Below are 21468 nucleotides of genomic sequence, written 5' to 3'. Positions count from 1 at the left end.
TCTATGCTACTAAACCACCCGGTATATGACCCTAAAATGCTCCCAAGGGCACCATGAGAGCAACTGTTTGTAAACAATGGCCTTTCCCCTAGGGCCCATCCTATCTCCAAGGTTGGACTCTCTGGAGAGCAATATCGCTTGGGGCCTGAGAAGCAGGCTGGCGATGGAATCTCCGTATCTCCAAGAACGTGCCCAGTTACTTCTCAGGAGCTCATGGGAAGCTCCTGCTGGCCTGATGCCCACGGACTGGTCAAGAAGCGGGAAGGTGCATTCTTTGAACACCCAATTTTGCAAACATGGTGGTCTAGTCATTTCCCTAATTATCTCTTTCAGCTATAATGTCTTCACATCCTTTTTTTGTTTTGTTTTGTTTTGTTTTGTTTGAGACAAGGTCTTGCTCTGTCACCCAGGCTGGAGTGCAGTGGTGCAATCATACATAGCTCACTATAGCCTCAAACTCCTAGGTTCACGCGATCCTCTGGCCTCAGCCTCCCAAGTAGCTGAGACTACAGGCACACACCACAATGCCCAGCTAATTTTTAAATTTTTTGTAGAGGTGGGGTCTCGCTATATTGTCCAGGCTGGTCTCAAACTCCTGGCCTCAAGCAATCCTCCCTCCTCAGCCTCCCAAAGTGGTAGGATTACAGGTATGAGGCACCACACCTGGTCCGCATCCTATTCTTACTGAGGTGTTTGAGACTCAAATGCATTCTGAGAATTTTTAGATAAATTTCACTCTTTATGTACCAATGGAGGAACACTGCAGTCACCTAACTCATGCCCCTCCTTATGCCAGTGAGGAAACTGAGGCCAAGACAAGGAGCCCAATGCCCAAGGCACTCCCAACAAGTTAAACGACTCTTCCAGCACCCTCCTCCAAAGCGCTGTTGGATACATCAGCGTGACTCTTGCCTCCTGCTCCCAGCTCATTCTTCAGTTTTCCCAGTGAGAATTCCAACCCTTTATCTGATGGCATTTACTCCCATTATAATATAAATATATTAACATTTGACCTGTGATCAGATCATTTCCTAAGAACAGGTTTTGGCAGGAGAGAAGGGAAGACCCTAAACTGTTCTCATTGGTGCATGTGTGTATGTGTGTTTGTGCTGGGTGTGTGTGTATATGAGGCAGACTAGAAGGAAGACGGGCAAGAGTTAGGGGAAGGACAGAGAAAAGGCAGAGACAATTTTGCCCACTGCACAATATTGCCTCCATTTGGCCTGGCTTGGATGATCTGAAAGACTCTGATATTATCCAGAAGACTGGGGGTGCTGACCAAAGATTTCTCCAGACTCTCAGAAGTTGTCCTTCCAAGCATATTCCTTGGCTCTCCGAGAACCACAAGTAATTGATGACACCTCCCACCCCAGCCCCACCGTCTCCACATCCTATTCTTTCCAGCTTCTGGGCAGATAGATGTGCTTGTTTGTAGACTCATTCATTCCAGGCTTTGCAGTAATCTCAGACTTGACAAACACAGCATGGTTGCATTCATCGCATTCATCGTGGTCACCTGGTCCTCATTAGGGCCATCAGGGGAGGCCGGTGCCTGGCTTTGTGATGAGCGGTTCCTCCTCCACGTGGGCTCCAAAGCGCCCAGCAGCCTTTTGTTGTCTACATGAAGGCCTTGGGTGACTCTGCCAGGCTCGGCTCAACATTTTCCACATGACCGATGGCATTCAAAGCTTTGCATTGCCAATAGGCAAATGTCTTGACTGGCTTTGTTTCTTGTTGGTTCAGGTGGAATAATAAGGCTGATTCTGCCAGAAATGTCAGTGTGAGGCTGGGAGGTTGGTGTTTGTTCATAAGGAGGCAGGAAAGCAGATAGTTAGGTGCCCGGGTGCCCCGGGGCCTGGGTGCCCAGTGCCAATGGTCAGAAAGGTTGCTTTGATGTTTTTCATCGTTAGTGAGACAGAGATAGTGTGCCTTAGGGGTAGCATGGGCCAACAAAAGGGGTCTTCCTGGGGGTTTTGCAAATGCCTTATGCTCACTGGCCAGGCTGTTGTGTTTTTGTTTGTTTGTTTTTGAGACAGAATCTCACTTTGTCGCCCAGGCTGGAGTGCAATGGTGCAATCTTGGTTCACTGCAACCTCTGCCTTCTGGGTTCGAGTGATTCTCCGGCCTTGGCCTCCCAAGTAGCTGGGACTACAGGAACGTGCCACCATGCCCAGCTAATTTTTGTATTTTTAGTACAGATGGGGTTTCACCATGTTGGCCAGGCTGGTCTCTAACTCCTGACCTCAAGTGATCCACCCACCTCGGGCTCCCAGGGTTACAGGCATGAGCCACCATGCCTGGCTCAGGCTGTTGTTAAATTCTGCTTCATGCAGTCTCCCAAAGGCACGTGGGGCCTGGGGATGGGGTGGAGGGTGATCTGGGACTTGTCTTTCGTTTCTGCAGCTGTGAGAATGGCTTGGCCTCAGCCACAGTTCTCCCATTTTTCTCTTGCTTCATTGGGACATTTCCGGAACCAAATATATTCAGCTAGTCCTCAGCGTCAGGAGGTAATCAAATATCTGAATGCTGGTCCTTCCATTGTCTGACGACCAGATCCAGCTGAAACACCCAATTTTGTAAAATATTCTGCTCTGGCATTTCCATAATTATCTCCTTCAACTACAACGTGTTCACATCCTGTTCTAACTGAGGTGTTTGGGACTCACATGCATGCTAATAATGATGATAAATTCCTCCTTTGTGCACTAGAGTCATCAGGTGAAATTGCTTTCGCTTAGGGTGGTTTGTTCTACTGTACTTTGACATGGATTCCAAAGGCTGCATCGTACAGAAGACAGGCGATTGTAATTATTATTTTGAAATGGACACATTGCTGAGCTCCTGGAACTGAGCCTAAAGATAAACACGAGGACTCAGGGGCCTTGAAATCCATACCAGGCAGCTTCCTGATTCTTGCAGGCCCGTTTGGTCACTGCCAGACTAAACAGAAAGCTGCCCCTCCCCTCCCTGGTCCGGCACTTTGGGGCTTTTGCTAGTTGGGCAGGAGTGCAAATCCTTGAAGATACTCTCTGTGGAAAGCCTGCTTCTTTACACTCTCTGGCTGAGACCTTGGCCAGTGCTGGCAACGTGGCCTCGAGCTGCCCTGGGGTTCCTTGACATTTCCTCCCTTGGGCCTCTGGGGTCTTTGCTCCAACTTAGCTGTGTATCTCAGGGGGCAGGAAGGAGCGGTAGCCTGTGGTCTTGTTTCTCAGCCTCTGGAATTGGGAAGAAGCTTTGGAGTTAGGAAGAGTCCCAAGCCACAGGCCTTGGCCAGTTTCTGACCAGAGAGGTAGAGGGGCCATCAGGGAGGTGGGCTTTGGAGTGGTGAGGGGGCCTGGGGGCAGATGGCAAGCAAGCAGGGAGTGTGTGTTTATTACCCTGTGCTAAAGGTGTATCCGATGTCACTCAGTCACTGAGCACCCAGGAAGGTTACCGTCATGTCCAGCCAAGCACCTGCAGACACCTAGATTCATTGGCTCTCAGCCACATATGGTGATGGAAAACTCTACTTTGTCCCATGTGGTGGCAGTGTCTACTGAGTATCACCTGCAACCCTCCCGGGCTGTTCCCTGGCAGGTCCGGGTGCTGCAGGTCAGTTTCTGGGGCGGCAGTTCTTTCCACAGGGTTGCCTCCCTCCTCCTGCCTGCTACGTCTCCCACTGGCTTCTCTTACGACTTTCTCTATCTCCAACTCTCTTCCCTTTCCAGAAAGACACCAGAGAAGAAGGGAGGAAACCCTCCCGTCCAGGGAATTCCCTCTTTTCACTCCTTTTTCTTTGGTTCTTAACCTCAAGCACTCCCTTGTCCCACCTGGGTGACCCTGCTTCAAGGTAGCTCGCCTTTGGGGCCTGTTTTCCCTTGTCTTTGGAAAGCAAGCCCCAGAGGTGAGTCAGCATTCAAATATAGAACATGTTCCTCGGAATAAAGAAATCCTCGCTTCCATTGTGGCTGGTGATGGTGTGGGGCACAGATGTGTGGAGGGCGGGCACACGGAGAGGGGAAGGGACATGGGTTGGGTTAGGGGAGGCCAAGTGACCCCACCATGTTGCAGAAGAACCTCAGCTGCGTCACAGGAAATGGCATCTGGGAGTCACCATGGAAGCCACAGTTTAAAATGTCAGGCCACCTTCCTCACAGCTGAGGAGGGGCAGATAGGCTGATGGGGGAAAAGTGCATGAATTTTTCTGGTTCCATCAATGCCTCTGAGAATCAGTAAAGAGCAAAAAGAGCAAAGCCCAGACACTTGACCTGGTTGAGGACCCTTGCACTCCTTGAAGGCAGGAGTCAAGCCTTGTTCATGTTTGCATTTCAACACCAAGCACAGTTCCAGGCTCCAGGAAGCACTGGCTGCCCTGAAGGTGGTCGGTCTGAAGGTGTTGGGCCCTGGTGTAGGAAGCAGAGCCAGAGGACCAGGATGGGAGGCACTGGGCGCAGGGTGGTGAGTTTCTGCAGATGCTGTGCTGAGAGGGCCATCGGCAGAAGAAAATCATGGAAAGGCATTTTGATGACATTTCTTCTTAAAAATTTTTAAAATAATGAGCACTCATTTTCACAGTACTCATCAGAACAACACAAAGATGTAATCAGAACAAGTTGTACTTCCCTTTCAACCCTCTGCTCTCCCTCACCCAGGTAAACAATTTTCTTTCTTCTTAGAATTCTGAGATTTCAGCAAGTTATGTCTAGGTGTGTGTGATTTAAAAAATAACCCTGTCTGAGACTCGGGCCTTTCAATATGCAATCTAAAGTCTTCTGGCAGGTCAGGGAAATTTTCCTGTTATTTTTTAAGTAGCATTTCTCTTCCATCTGTTCTCTCTTTCTTTCTCTCTTTCCTTCTGGAACGTTTACTATTTGAATGTCATGTCTCTCGTTTTGTCCTTTAAGTCTCTTACTATTCCCTCCTGGGTTCCACCTCTTTGTGGAAGAGAAATGCTATTTAATGTTGTGAACTTGATCTTCTAAATCTCAAATTCACTACCCAACAGTGATCCTCCTCTCTTGAGTCCATTTTCTGAGTTTTTTAAAATAAAAAAAAAAAAGATTTTCTTTTAGCTCCAAGAAGTCTTCTTCTCAGACTTAAATGGTATCTTCTTGAGCATTCTCTTTTTACTTGTTTTTCAAGCCTCTTTTACCTCCACGGGGGTGGTCCCTGGTATGGAGATTTGGACCCTCTCCCCCTCATCACAGAGATCCTTATGTGCCCACGATTTTGCAGGCCATGGACAGGCAGATCAGGGCATGAACATTCATCAAGCAGTGGATGTCACAGACATTTCTGCTTTTCAGAGCCAGCAGCAACAAACCAAGTGACCAGCCACTTCTCTGCAGATCAGAGCAGGGCTTCTTCTCTGCTTTGCGCTCTTCCTGGGATTAAAGTCCAGTTCTTGAACATGGAGGGATAGGGAATTATGAGCAAAGGTGGGAGAATTAGCTTCAAAGAGCTAGGGAGGGGAATATACCTTCTTGTGAGCCTGCAGGACTGGCAGGAGGGGTTGCAAATGTGGACCCTGTACATTTCGGCAGTAAGTTGGGGGATTTCATGGTCAATGACAGAGATGGGCTCAAGGCAGCCATTTGAATGTTTCCTCTAATTCAGAGAGAAATTGCCCCTGAGGTATTGCCTTCAACCTCCCAGGGCTTTCACCTATCCCAGGCAGCCCAAACAATTGACTGCTGTGGGATGCTGAGGAGACTCAGAGGCAGAGATCTCACCCCCTCACCTGCTTCCCTCACCCTTCAAGGTGGTTTAATTACCACCTCCTGAATTCTCCTTCGTCTGAGCTGTCAGAGGCTTCGGTCATCTGTCCCTCTGTTTGCTCCCTCTCTGGGGCTCTGGGAGGATGCTACAGCGGCCCTGGGGTTAGCTCCTCCACACAAACACGGAGGTGGTACAGGGTGGCTTGCAGGAAGACCCCCAGGCTTTCACCTTCCTGAGCTGCCCTTGGTTTACGTGTGGTGAACATAGGAGCCAGGGGAATTGAGGATCTGGCTGGGGTTGGGGTGGGAGCTTGGTAAGGAGAGCCCAGGGGAAGTCACAGCCAGAGTCCCTCTAAGGGGAGGCAGAGTCCTGGGGAACAGGAGGCCTCTGATAGAGCCAAGTAAGGACTGAGTACACAGCCACAGCCTCTGGAACACCATCTGCAGTGTGGCAAGATGCAATCAGAAGACAGGACATGGCCCAGGAGAAGGAGGAGGAGGCAGTGGCAGAAGTCCCCGCACCACAGAGGCTCGGGTGTCCTCTCTGCCTTGGTTGCAAACCCACCACCACCCCACACTTTCAGAGGCTGTGACCACCTTCAGGCCAGGGAAGAAAAACCTCAGTGACTTATAACTTGTGTTTGTTTTATTTTTCCTAGAAAGTCTGAACATAACTGTGAGAGCTGTTTAAATTTAGGATCTAAGTTATAAAGCAGATAGGACTAAAAATTCTTTTTCCCACTAACCAGCAAGACCCAGAAAGAAGACAAATAAGTTTTAGACAAAATAAAGGGACTTTACTTTATTTCCTGCACATTCGGGTTGCACTGTGAGTTGGAATTTGCAACCCTCCCCTACCCCACACTTTCATGCCAGAATCACTTTTTTTTTTTTTTTCACTTTTTCCAGACCCCTTGGCTAGCAAATGACCTAAAACACATTGGAGAAACAACAAAAAGAGAAAATGCTCATTAGAAAATGAGCATAAGACTTGAATAGACATTTCTCCAATGTCTATTGGAGAAGATAAACAAATGGCCGACAAGCACATGAAAAAGATGCACTGTGTAATTAGTCACTAGGGAAACACAAATCCAAACTACAACAGTATGATAACACTTCACACCCACGATGATGGCCACAATTTTTTTTTAGAAAAGAAAATGTCCGGGTGCGGTGGCTCACGCCTGTAATCCCAACACTTTGGGAGGCCGAGGCGGGTGGATCACTTGAGGTCAGGAGTTCAAGACCAGCCTGGCCAATATGGTGAAACCCCATCTCTACTAAAAATACAAAAATTAGGTGGGCATGGTGGCTGGTGCCTGTAATCCAAGCTACTCGGAAGGCTGAGGCAGAAGAATTGCTTAAACCCAGAAGGCAGAAGTTGCAGTGAGCTGAGATCATGCCACTACACTCCAGCCTGGGTGACAGAGTGAGACTTTGTCTCAAAAAAAGAAAAAGAGAAAATAACAAGTGTTGGCAGGAATATGGGAAAATTAGAACCCTTATAACATAGCTGGTGGGAAAGTAAAATGGTCACTATGGAAAAGAGTTTGGTGGTGTCCCAGTAATTTAAACACAGAATTCCCATATGCCCCAACAATTCCAGCTCAGGTGTAAACCCCTACAATGAAAATGGGTGTTCAAGTAAAAACATGTGCACAAATGTTTATAGTATCTCCGTTCACTATTGTGAAAAATTTCCAAAAGTTGGAAGGAACCCAAATGTCCATCAACAGATGAATAGATAAACAAAATGTGGTATATCCTATCTATCCAATAACCTATTATTTAACCACAAAAGGGAGTGAAGTATCAATGTATGTTACACATGGAGGAATCTTGAAAATACTATGCTAAGTGAAAGAAACCAGATGCAAAAGCCCACATACGACATGATTCTATTTATATGAAATGTCCCAAATAGGCAAATCCGTGGACACAGAAAGCAGGTTAGTGGTAGCCAGGAGAAAGGGGCAGGGGAGAAATAGGGAGTGACTTAAAGTGTGGTGAAAAAGTTCTGGGACTGGATAGCAGATGGTTGCACAGCATTGTGAAGGTACTCAAGCTACTGAATTGCAAACTTCAAGATAGTAAATATGGCGTGTATTGGCGCACACTTGTAGCTCCAACTACTCAGGAGGCTGAGCTGGGAGGATGGCTTGAGCCCAGGAGTAGAAGCCTGCAGTGAGCTATGATTGTGTCACTGCACTGCAGCCTGAACAACAGAGGGAGACTCTATATCTTCAAAAAAATAATAATAATAAGTAAATGTTAAGTTGTGTGTACTTCACTACAATTTAAAAAAAAATCATACAGAGGATGCTATCGCTGAAATATTGACCTCGTATTAAGAATAGCCTGCATTCAGTAAGTGTTCAGCATGTGAACCTAGGACTGTTGGAGTTGTGAATGGGGTAAATAAATTTTCGTTCATTTTAGTTGTCAGGGGTTGTTGTGGGTTTGTGCTGGGCATTTTGTGTGGACTATTTGTTTTGGTTCTCCCAGCGATCCCAGGAGATAATATCATTATTCCCGTTTCGCCGGTGAGGAAACAGACTTAGCTCAAGGGACAGCCCAAATCCCAGAGAGTCTGACTCAGAAACTCAAGCACTTAGCCATCCCAGCATGCAGCGAGGTGGGACGGAAGGAAGGAGCTGCCAAGGCTTCCTTCCTTCTTATGACCATAGGTTAGAGTTCAGGGCACAGCACCCAACTTGGATGGCACAGAGTGCTCCTTCCAGGCCTTGGGCTGAAAAGAGGGTGGCACTATTATAATTGCTTCCAGCTTTTGTCTCTAACATATGGAAAAACAGCATGGGTAAGGGAATCTAGAAGGAGACATCCCCCTAAAGCCCGTTGGAAGGATGCCCGCGGTTGCAAGGACCATCGTCCATGAAGGAATAGCTGGTGTTACCTGGCACCTGAATGTAGGGCCTTCTCTCTGGAGAATGTGGGCCTGACCCCAGGGAAGCCACTTCTTCACCATTTCCCAGCCCTGGAGGCTGCAGTCCTCTCATGCCATCACTTCCCATTAGCTTCCAACAATAAAGAGCCCAGACTCAGCCTGCTGAGCCAGAGAGATGAGGAGGCATTGGCTGGAAGCCACTGCGGAGGGGGCAGCTGTCTCTCAGAACTGACTTTGGGGTGGTGGCTGACTCTGTCCCTGCTGTAGCCAAATGCGGGCAAAAACTCCAATTGAAGGACAGGTTTCAAGGGTGGGATGGGGTGAGTAGAAAGGAAGAGTTCCTGACAGTGGCTGTCCCAGCCCTGGGCCACCGTGCCTGGGTCTCCAGTGAAATCCCGTCCAGCAGTCATCATCCGAAACCTAAGCCCTGACTCCAGGATCAGAGGTGACTGTGACTGGAGTGGACGGACCCAGAGGGGTGACCACAATGACCAGAGGCGGCTTCTGGATGGGGAGGGGGTGGAAACACCATTTGAACTCTATCCTGAAGATTCGGCTTTGGGCAGGAATTGGCATCAAAGCCACAGTCCTGAAGTAGGGCAGCATCACTTCACTCTTATCTTCAAGGAACTTTTTTTTGTTTGTTTTTTTTAAAGAGACAGGGTCTTACTTTCTCACCCAAGCTGGAGCACAGTGATGCACATGGCTTACTGAAGCCTCAAACTCCTGGCCTCAAGTGATCCTCCCGCCTTGGCCTCTCAAAGTGCTGGGATTACAAGCATGAGTCCCTGTGTCCAGCCAGAAGCTTTCTGACGATATTATAACTTGGGCCTCTTGTGAGTTACTAAATTGAAGTGGCCAATCCTGTTCAGCTCCCACGCCAGCTTCTATCGATTTGTTATGCCTTCCTGGACCACAGGGTTGAGAAGGAGTCTGAGTCTAAGGCTCAGTGGAAAACATGACCATTGTTGATTAGTGATGCCTACAGCGGGCACACAGCAGGAGCAGCAGCGGCCATGGCTAACTCCTGCAGCATGGGCAGCAGCTCCTGTTAAAATGGTGGCTCAGCTAAGGGTTGGGATGAGCATCCCTGTTATCACACGTGTTCATGGGAATGATTACAAGGGAATTCATGACCTGGACAGTCTCTGGAGGTGACGATCATCCCCTTCCATCCAGAAAAATAAATCCTCCCAGAAAGACTACTTCCTTTCTTCTCCATTATCTTGTGCTCCCAAGAGGGGCAGCAGGTCAAAGAAAAGGGCTATCTCCTCTTCTTTCCCCAGGAAGGAACCAATGATTGGCAGGAGGGGGCCTCTTTCTCCAAGGCTGCTCGGGAGCTCTTGCTGTAGCCACACAGCTCATTTCTTGACACGGAAAGCTGAAACTTCTCAGATCCCAAGCTAAATACCGCTGCTGCAGAACATCCAGTTTTTTTTCATGGGCCCCTGGTGAATTAAAACCCAGAAGCCAGAGGCCCACCTGCCAATTATTGCAGTTAATTCTGTGCAGGCTTGACTCAGGAACCGAGACAGAGCGTTCTGTTTGCTACCGGGGGTGCACAGGGCGGGCGGGTGGGAGCCGGCTGTGGCCACGGCGCTGTGAATAACCTCTGTGTGTGCCGGGCTAGGCCTGGCAGCCACAGTGCCCTCCCTTGCACCGTGAGCTTGGCATCCAAGTGTGACTTCAGTGGGGCCTCTTTCTCCTTGAGTCTGCCTAAGATCGAAGATTCCGTCAGGAACTTTCCTTCCTTCTGCTACATGTGCAGCCCCCTATATACCCCTGAGGAACTCAATGACAAACACTTTTATTTTTTCCAAGGAACAAGAGAAAACAGTACTCAGCTTAAAACCGTGGGGTTTTTCTGTGGCCTTTTCCCCTCTGACCCAATTGCCTTGAAAGATCCTGCTGGTCTGGGGAGAGAACAGTCACCCTTTGTTCCCTGGAAGCCCCTTTTGTAGTGGCCCACCTTTGAGTCCCAGCTCGGTCTTGCCTCAAGGTGACATCAATGCTGGTTGGTTGCTCAAGGCTCTCCCTGCTGGGTTCTTCTAGGGCCCCTTCGGTCCAGTCATTGGTTTATTTATTAGTTCATTCATTCCTAGGACTGGGAAGACCGTGGAGGAAAAGATGGAGTTCTTGTCCTCTAGAAGTCAAGCAGGAAAGTAGCAAATGGTTGGGTGCTGATAGTGAGGCACAGGGAGCCGAGGCTGGGCTCCTCGGATTCGACCCTGTCCCTGCCCCCTGCATACAAGTCACATAGAGCAGCAGCCCCTGCCATGTAGTGCAAACGTATAAGGAGGGGCTTCATCTAACGGAGGGAGATGCTACCCAGCAAGTTGTCCCTAAGGAGGGGGGTTTAAGTGGAGACCTGAACAGTGAGTAGATGTAGCAGGGAGTGGAAATGAAGGGGCAGGAAAACAGGCTCAGGGGAGGAAACAGGGTACAAGTCCCCCAAGGCACAGGGATCCTTCTAATAACTGAGAAATCCAAGAGGCCTTGAGTGCAGACAGCTAGGAGAAGCCCAGCATAGCATGAGCTAGGGCGGGTGCCAGGCAGCCATGCCTGGCCTCAGAAGCCTAGATAAGAATGTTGGCCTCCTTCTTCAGGATGCAGGGAATCGATGGGATGACTTAAGCATCCCAAATTTTGAGCACTGCACCACAGCTCCTGCTCTTGTCTTTTGGACCAGATACTTGGCCCCTGGACATCGTCTTCCAATGACTCAGAAAGATAAGCCGTGTAACAGTGGGGTTGCCTGTGGTGAATACTCTACCAGGGCCAAGGCTGGTGGAAAGATCACAAAACCTAAGCCCTGACTGCAGGGTTGGAGGTGACTATGAGTGGAGTGGACTGACCTAGAGACGGGTGACCACAATGCCCAGGGGAGGGAAGAATGGCTTCTTCCGGAAGGGAAGGGGTTGGAGAACATTTGGAGAGGAAATGGCATTTGAGCTGCATCTCAAAGATGAGGCTCTTGGCTGAAGGCCATCTGAGTCACAAGACCGGGAGTGCAGAGGTGTGAAGGCAATGGTGGGTTCAGGATCAGGGTTCGGAGGGAATGTTTTATTGGGCTGTGCATCTCCTGGCCCTGGAACATTCGAGCCTCTTTACTGACCCAGACAGTGGGTGGCTGATGAGAACCATATGCTGGAAGTCTTCTGGTAGGGCAGGAAGGGGCCTCATTCCAAACCCCATGCTGAGAAAGGAGCTGGCCGTCCCGGACCCCTTATTGTCCCCTGCTGGGAGGGGTGATGCTGCGGCTTGCTGGACTAGTTCCCCTTTGATGAAGGATTCCATCCTCTGGGATGGGCAGCAAAGAAAGGTCCAGCCTGTGACTTCTGTCAGCTCCCCCTTGCATCTTAAATGTGCCTATCCTGGGAGATTTCCGGACCAGAAAACTCATCTTTAAAAAACTTCATACCTGCCCCAGGTCCCAGGGGATCCTGTGTCCCGTGCTCCCCTCTGGCCCCAGCTGCAGCAAATGTCTCCTCACAGGGGCCCAACTCCCAGTAGCCACCTTAATCACATGGCAGGAGTGTCTATTTTCGTTACGTAAACAGAGTTGTCTACATTTGGATTCCGGGGCTGGCTACAGGAATTTGTAAACAGCATGGTGTACGTGTTTCACAGAAAGTTGCCAGGCCGTGCTCTCTTTCCCACTGCCTGTTGTCCAGTTTTCCCTTTTATAGAGAGTCTGGCTGGGAAAGAGAGACAGAACTTATTTGGGAATAGAGGACAATCTCTCAGGCGAATTCCTCTCCCCCAACCCTAGTCACCGCTACCTCCTCGGCTTCAATTTTGAGGTCTGATGCAAAATTAAGACCGCTTCTGAATTATGAATCCCTCCTAAATGCTAGCTTCTATAAATATAAATATAAACCTCATGGAAAACAAATTTGGGGAGATTTTATTCCCAGAAGGGTAACAAGCAATTTTGAAGTTTGAGGTAGATTTTAAAAACTCTTGGACACTGCTGTCCCTATCTGAGCTGAGACCCCATGTGACATCATGACATTCCACTGGTCCCCTCTTCTACTTCCCCCAGGAGCTGTTTTGAGCTTGCAGCAGAGGCTTTTAAGGCTCCAGAGTGAGGGCAGTGGTAGCCCCAAGGAAAAGGTGGCTCACACGTGTAATCCCAGCACTTTGGGAGGCCAAGACAGGCAGATCACTTGAGGCCAGGAGTTCGCGACCAGCCTGGCCAGCATGGTGAAAGCCTGCCTTTACTAAAAATCCAAAAGTTAGCTGGGCGTTGTGGTGCACTCTTGTAATCCCAGCTACTCGGGAGGTTGAGACAGAGAGTCGCTTGAACCCAGGAGGTGGAGGTTGCAGTGAGCCGAGATCGCGCCACTGCACTCTCACCTGGGAGACAGGGTGAGACTCCGTATTCAAAAACAAACAGACAGACAAACAAACAAACAAAAACCTGCAGTGAAAGGTGGACTTGTAAAGAGTCACTGAGATGGATTTGGGATGGCAGAGTGGATTTGCTGAAGGAATGAATGAAAAAATAGGTCTGTGACTGACAATGAAGGCTGTTACAGTGGTTGAAGTTGAATCTGAATCTTAAATTCAGCGTAGGCTAACTTTTGCTCTAACTGAAAGCTAGGGCCACGAGCCATCCTGCTTTGCCTGGGACTAAGGGGATTCTCAGGACACAGGATGGAAAAGTTCTCAGGCAAACTACTGCAACTTGGTCACCCTACTTAAAATTCAAAGAAAAGAGAACGAGGGAGAAAAGCTCCTGTATAGGAACTATCCAAACTAGGGAAAATCACCCACAAGAGGTCACTGGGACATGAAGCATATATGAGCAGTTATTTTTCTCCTTTTATGGGAGAATGAAGAAAAAGAAAATAATCTATCCATGTAGAAAGAAATAGAGGGAAATTAATGGGTTATGAGAAATCGGGCATTGGCAATCAAAGCAAAAGGGCTTAGGTTCTCAAAACATTCTCGAACAAACCTGGCATTAAACAAAGCTACTGATACATTTTAACTTCATCTGCACAGAGAACTGCAAAGAAATGCATGACTTTTAATCACTCCAAATGCTGTAAAGGTCTGAACACATCCATTTCCCAAGAACATCTGTATTCAGAAAAGGTGAAGTTAGCATAAGCACCAGTTTAAAACGTTTCATAAGAAAGGTTTTATGTTATAACTACATGTTGTATTTCTTTACTGGTTGCTGTAAAGTGTATCCTTTTCAGAAAGATGTGCAGATGTTAATAGTTAATGATTTCCAAGGAAGCAAGGATGTCTGCTATTTTAATAAAGAGCTTACTGTGCTAGAAATGTCATGGTTAGTTCCGCAAGCACCGTGATGTCAAATCAGTTGAGGGCTGTGGGAAAGTGTAGCCGGTCCCCTGGATTAATAAAGCTCTGCTTTGGCGCCACCTGGCGGCAGCTACCCAAATTTCAGGTACAGAACCCAGGAAGAGAGAATCCCACCGCGCTTTTAAGTTTAGCAAGCGGCAGAAGGCCAGGCGCGGTGGTGCATGCCTGTAATCTCAGCACTTTGGGAGGCTGAGGCAGGAGGATCACTTGAGCCCAGGAGTTGGAGGTTGGAGACCAGCCTGGACGACATGGCGACACCCCATCTCTACAAAAAATACAAAAATTAGGCGTGGTGGCGCGTGCCGGCCTGAGGTGGGAGGATCTGTTGAGCCCAGGAGGTCAAGGCTGCGTCGAGCCGTGACTGCATCAGCCTGGATGACAGAATGAGACCCTGTCTCAAAAAAAAAAAAAAAAAAAGGAAAAAAAAAGGCAGCAAAGGCTATTTATATCACCAAAAGCAATATTTTCTGCATTTTGAATTGTGAGGAGTTGTGCAAAAGAACCTGGGTCCTCTTGTCCAAAACTTTTCATTCAGAGCATGAGTTTTCGCAGCCTTTATTTTTTTTCCTCTCAGCTGTCAGATGAGGTTCTTTCTAACTACCTTGCAGGGTTGGCATAAAATCAGAGCCATGGTATATAAAGTTTCTTATGATATGAAATACTACGCAGCCATAGAAAAGAACAAGATCATGTCCTTTGCAGGAACATGGATGGAGCTGGAGGCTATTATCCTCAGCAAACTAACACAGGAACCAAAAACCCAATACTGTGTGTTCTCACTTATAAGTGGGAGCTAAATGATGAAAACTAATGGACACAAAGACGGGAGCAACAGACACGGGAGACTACTTGAGGGTGGAGGGTGGGAGGAGGGAGAGGAGCAGGAAAGATAACTATTGGATACTAGGCTTAGTACCTGGGTGACAAAATAATCTTTACAACAAACCCCCATGACACAAGTTTATCTATATAACAACCCCTGCACATGTACCCCTGAACCTAAAATATACTTTTTTTTTTTTAAAGAAGCTATTACTTAAAATAAATAAATAAATAAATAAGATTTCTTGCACATTGCCTGGCACTCAGGAGTTGCTCAGTAAATGGGAGTAGCTGAGCTGGTAGCAATGGCTGCTGACGTTACTGATGGGTAGGGTGAACCTGAAAGTGCTGGCTGTGGGCTGTAGGTTCAGATTGCTTTTGAACTTTGCTGCCGTCAGTAATTTCCTGAGAGTAGATAATGCAGGGTTGCTTGAAGAGTCGAGACACATGAGAATCTGAAAGTGCTGCTGGAGCCTGAGCTCTCTAACGGAAGCAGAGCACAAGGTCAAGTTTCCTGGGCAAGACCTTTCCCAGAGGCTCGAACAAGGACCTAAGTTCCTGCCCAATCTTTGACAAGTTTCCAGAGATGTTATGAAGAGGAGACAGTTCTTTCTGAGACTGGGCAAACAGGGAAGGTAGTGAAAAATACTAATAATTCGTTTTGTTTTGGTTTGGTTTTGAGACAGAGTCTTGCTCTGTTGCCCAGGTCGGAGTGCAGTGGCATGATCGTGGCTCATTGCCACCTCCACCTTTTGGGTTCAAGCAATTCTCTTGCCTCAGCCTCCCCAGTAGCTGGGACTGCAGTATGCACCACCACACCAGGCTACGTTTTGTATTTTTAGTAGAGACAGGGTTTCACCATATTGGCCAGGCTGGTCTCGAACTTCTGAGCTCAGGCAATCCGCCCACTTCAGCCTCCCAAAGTGCTGGGATTACAGGTGTCAGCCAGCACACCCAGCCTAAATGCTAAGAATTTTCAAAGAAGGAATTGATGCTTATAGAATTTTGGTTCCTTTTTCTGTGGAATCAACAGGCTGGACTAGATCATCTTTAAGGCCACATATAGCTGTTTTGTACTTTTTTGAGACATCGTCTCACTCTGTTGCCCAGGCTGAAGTGCAGTGGTGCAAGCACAGCTCACTGCAGCCTTGACCTCCTGGGCTCAAGTGATCCTCCCCGCTCAGCCTCCTGAGTAGCTGGGACCACAGGCATGCGCCACCACACCTGGTTAATTTTTATTTTTATTTGTAGAGATGGGAGTCTCACTGTGTTGCCCAGGCTGGTCTCAAACCTGAACTCAAGCGATCCTCCCACTTCTGCCTCTTGAAATCCTGGGATTACAGGGGTGAGCCACCATGCCTGGCTAATTCTAACATTCTTGATTCATAAGAGTTCATGACCAAGGAATACAAACAGCACAGCTTTGTGGGTGAGGATTTGGAGCAGCAAATGAATGAGGATTTTCATTCATTGCTGGTAGGGATGTAAAATGGTCTAGCAACTCTGAAAACTCATTTGACAGTTTCTTATAAAATTAGTCATGCACCTGCTATGTAATCGAGAGATTGCCCAAAGAAATGAAAATGTATGTTCACACCAAAACCTGTACATGAACTTTCATAGCATCTCTATTTGCAATAGCAAAATCTGGAAATAACCCAGAGTAACAGATATTTAGTTGTTAAATATTTATATGATGGAATACTAGTTAGCAATAAAACAAAATTAGCTCTTGATATACACAACTCGGATGGACGTCAAGAGCATTATATAAAGTGAGGAAAAGCTGATCTCAAAAGGTTGTCTGCTGTCTGTTCTTACTTCTCTAACGTTCTCAAAATAACAGATATATAGAGAGGGATACCTGATTAGTGGTTACCATGGCCTAGGGATTGGAGAAAGGGTTCAATTATTAAGGGGGTGGCACTAGGGAGTTTCTCAAGGGTGATACAGCAATTTTGTTCCTTGGTTGTGGTGGCAGTTTCCCAAATCTATACATCAGATTAAATTATATCAAGGCTGGGTGTGGCGGCTCACACCTATAATCCCAGCACTTTGGGAGGCCTAGGAGAGAGGATCACTTGAGACCAGGAGTTGGGCAACCTAGCAAGATCCCGTCTCTATAAAAAATAACAATCACAAGAAAATTAACTGGGTATGGTGGTATATGTCTGTAGTCCCTCCTAGTTGGGGACCTGAGGCAGGAGTATTGCTTGAGCCCTGGAGTTTGAGGTTACAGTGAGCTGTGATCATGTCACTGCACTCCAGCACGGGTGACAGAGCAAGACTTTGTCCCTGGTACACATACACACAAAAATTGCGCCACAGGGTGTGGTGGCTCACACCTGTAGTCCCAGCACTTTGGGAGACTGAGGCAAGTAGAGCACCTGAGGTCAGGAGTTCAAGACCAGTCTGACCAACATGGTAAAACTCCATCTCTACTAAAAATACAAAATTATCTTGGAGTGGTGGCGGGCACCTGTAATCCCAGATACTTGGGAGGCTGGGGCAGGAGAATCACTTGAACTTGGGAGGTGGAGGTTGCATGAGCCAATATCACGCCACTGCACTCCAGCCTGAGCAACAGAGACTCCATCTCAAAAAAAAAAAAAAAAAATTGCATCAAATTACACATACACAAATGAGTGCATGGAAAAAATGGTGAAATGTGAATATGGTCTGTGGTCTATGTAGCTACAAGGATTGTATCAGCATCAGTTTCCTGCTTTTGATATTACACTATAGCTGTGTTCCATGTTACTATTGGAAGAAGCTGGGTGAAGCATACACACAACATCTTTGCAATTTCCTCTGAATCTATTATTCTTGGAAAAAATAACTTAAAAAGAGAGAAATGTACAAAATGGTTGTATCCTGCATTCTCTAAAATTTGAAAACAATTGGAAAAAAAGAAAAGCAAATTCCAAAGCCTCTCTCTGGGCTGTTGGCAGCCGCTGCAGGCAGCGGAGGGAGCACCACCTGCCCAGAGCACGTGAGGCTGGTTTTCATTGTCACTGCAGAGGTGACACCTCTGGACTTTGACTGCTGCTTAGGAATCAGGCACACTCGGCAGCACAGTGGGGACACAGTGTGGCCATTTTGAACACCACAGCCTGGGATTTAGATTTTTCTTTCTCTGGCCCTAGCAAAAGGGACCCGTATGGTAACCACGCTGCCTAGTGAGGCTTGAAAGAGAGTAAACGAGACTGTGGTTGTCAGGGGTTCTCCAGATGTGGACAGCAGGCTCTCCGGGGCCATGCCCTTTCTGAATACTCAGTCAAGCTGTGCTATCTCCGTGAGGTTGCTAATTGGAAGCAAATTCTGCAAGCCACCCCACTTTGGGTGGCTTTCTGGGATTTCAGCCAATCCCAGAGAGGCCTGGAGATGAGTTTCCTTTAAGACAAGGCAAGGAACCATGGGTTTGTTCTAAATTTTCAAGGACGTGGAATCCTTTGAAAAGATTTCTTAAGGGAGAAGGTGCTTGACTTTGGCGGACATCCCTGTTGAGTGCAAACCTGAGAGCATCGGGAAAGCAGAAGGTGGGAATTCATGGTGACGGGGGTGTGTTCCCAGGGAGAAGCTGGGGGCACTTTTCCTGCCCTGAACACTCTCCATCCTGGGTTTCTGTCTTTGAATTAGAAACAAAAGTTCCAGGGAAAACCCACTTCAACATCTGCCCAAATAAAGGGCTGTGACAATAAGGAGACGTTGTCAAAAAATATGTCTTTATGGTTTGGATCTGTGTCCCCAACAAATCACAAGTCGAATTGTGATCCCTAATGTTGGAGGTGGGGCCTGGTGAGAGGTGATTGGATCATGGGGGTGGATTTCTCATGAATAGTTTAGCGCCATCATCCCCTTGGTGCTGTTCTCGTGATAGTGAGAGCTCTCGTGAGAGCTGGTTCTTTTTGTGGGACAGGGGAGGGGGAGGGATAGCATTAGGAGAGGTACCCAATGTAAATGACGAGTTAATGGGTGCAGCACACCAACATGGCACATGTATACATATGTAACAAACCTGCACGTTGTGCACATGTACCCTAGAACTAGTATTTAAAAAAAAAAAAAGTGTGGCACCCCCCCCCCGCCTTCCTTTTGCTCTGGCCATGAGAAGTGTTGGCTCCCCCTTTGCCTTCCGCCACGATTGTAAGTTTCCTGAGGCCTCCCCAGAAGCTGAGCAGATGCCAGCATCATGCTTCCTGTATAGACTGCAGAACCATGAACCGAAGTTTAAGAGGTTTAGCCTGTTTTCTTTATAAATTACCCAGTCACAGGTATGTCTTTATAGCAGGGTAAAAGTGAACTAATACATACACATCTGTCAGAAAAAGATACAACATTTAATAAAGAGGGAATGTAAACATCAAATATTTTTATTTACAAATAAAAGTTTTTAAATAGAACTAAAATAATTTCTATAACACACGTTTTCACTGTTCTTCAATATTTCTCTTTTAACTTTTTAAAGATTTTCTTTTAAAAATTTTCTTGTAGAGATGGGGTCTTGCTATGTTACCCAGTCTGGTCTCGAACTCCTGGCCTGTGATCCTCCCTCCTTGGCCTCCCAAAATGCTGGGATTACAGGCAAGAGCCATCACACCCAGCCAAGATTTTCTTTTTTTTATTGTCTGTATTTATTATATGCAACAAGATGTTTTGACGCACATATATGGAGTGATTACCACAGACAAGCAAATTAACACACCGTTAACATAGTACATCAACCATTAACGTGTCCTTGTTCTTGTGTGTGTGTGTGGTGGGGGGTATGTGTGGTAAGAGCACCTAAAACCTACTCGCTTGGCAGATTTCCAGTGTACAATGTGTACAATGCTTATAAACATTTTTCTTATTAAAACAAAACAAAAAACCACCACATATATGGAAAGGGCTGCGCTGGATGCCTTAACGGGAAGCTTGATGGTTCTAAGCAAAGAACAAAAAGGGGCCTGATCTGCGGAAAAATTGGAGAGCTGGCAAAGTTTGCTGTGAGAGCCCTTTCTCTGCTCCCACCTGTGCTGATCTACTTTCTTCCTAAAAGAGTCCATTGGCCTTTTATAGTTCCTGGGGAAAATGAAGCCCCCACGGTTGTGCCCCCTTGAGTTTGAGACGTCCCCCTCTCCTTCCCATCCAGTTTGAACCCCCACACGCCTGTGGCCTGCACACTGGGGGTTCTTTTCTGTTTGTTTTGATTGTCTTCCTCTTTGAAAATAATCTTTGTAAAACAAACCTAATATGGCACCATTTCCCTCCAGATTCATGCTCCAGGAAGAAAGGGTGCTGGAGGCTACACGGGGCCTCACAGCCCACATGATCTCTGTGTTACATTCATTTTCCACTAACAGAAATCACAGAACATACCCTGCCATTAGGCCCATGCCAGGGGTCTTTGTTAACTTTGGGTCTTGCTGAAGTTGAGTAATGTCAAATAGAATACAAGGAAGCTGAGGTGTTCTCTGGCTTTCCGTTGCAAAATAGGCCTGTTGATGCTTGGTGACAAGCTTCTCAATGCCGGAAGCATGAAGCCACCAAGGCTAGGAAAGCCCCTTGGGTTTATTCTCAGAAGAGAATAAACTTTATCAAAGCGTGGTTAGCCCTATCACAGCAGCAGCATTTCAGAAGCATCCTACAAAGCTGCTTCTTTCATTGACAAACTAAAGAAACCCCACACGTTTGGAGAGTTCTTGGTGAAGCCTGTTCATTGGAAGTGGTCATGCTTGTGTGTAGCTTAGAGAAGAAGAAAACTCCAGTGGTTCCTCAGTCAAATGGTGTAATCCACTCCAGAATCATTGCCATCTCTTCTAATATTCCCAACCAGGCATAGAGAAAGTAGAAGCCCAGTGCACAGCTAAATGAAATCACCAGAGATTCTCAAGGCCGCCATTTCCAGTTTTTCACAAAACCATTGTGCTCACATCAATAGCATGAAGGAAAGCTTCCTACTCCGTGAGCCCCACTCGAAACGTCACGTATTGTTCATGGATTTTGAAAAGGTGAAAAGTTTCTTTTCCAGAATATTCTTCATTGGAATGATAATCTTGGTACCTTGTAAATCGATGGGGTTGTTGATTTCATTACAGCCAGAATCTAGAATTATCACCATTCTTTTCGGATACAGTGAGAGCTTTTTTCCAGCCAGACACAGAATGAGCAATCCAGGTAAGGTCCCTGTTGTCATGGAGCTCAAGTTCTGTTAGAGACAGGAAAGAAAAAAAAAATCAATAAAACAGGATAACTTCATAATTCAAAGACGCCATGCACAGCTGTGAGGCTATGCACAGGCACCATTCAAACTATAGACTAAGTGACTGCTACCCCCTGGATTAAGCCCTGCCCTGCCTGGGCAACAGTACGTGGCATCCCCACACAATTCAGATAATAAAAAGCGCTATCAGGAAAATAAAACGGGGTAGCCGATGACAGTGTGGGGGTCAGTATTGCATATTGCACGGGCAGGAGAAAGCCTGTCTCAGGAGGTATCGTTTGACGTGAAGAAGGAAGAAGCTGTGCCAAGATCGGGGGGAAAGCATTAAGAGGCAAAGAGAGCAGCGTATGCAAAGGTGCTGAGGCAGTCTGTATAATTGCACCATGAAGAGGTCCGTGTCCGAATCTCTGGAAGCTGTGAATATGTTACCTTACCTAGTAAAATGGACTTTGCAAGTGTGATTATTATTAAGTTAAGGATCTTTTTTTTTTTTTTGGTTT

The sequence above is a fragment of the Colobus angolensis genome, unplaced genomic scaffold (assembly GCF_000951035.1).
Source record: "Colobus angolensis palliatus isolate OR3802 unplaced genomic scaffold, Cang.pa_1.0 Scaffold300, whole genome shotgun sequence".
In the NCBI taxonomy this organism is placed as follows: Eukaryota; Metazoa; Chordata; class Mammalia; order Primates; family Cercopithecidae; genus Colobus; species Colobus angolensis.
The sequence above is the reverse complement of the archived record's forward strand: the minus strand, read 5'-3'. Positions refer to the sequence as shown.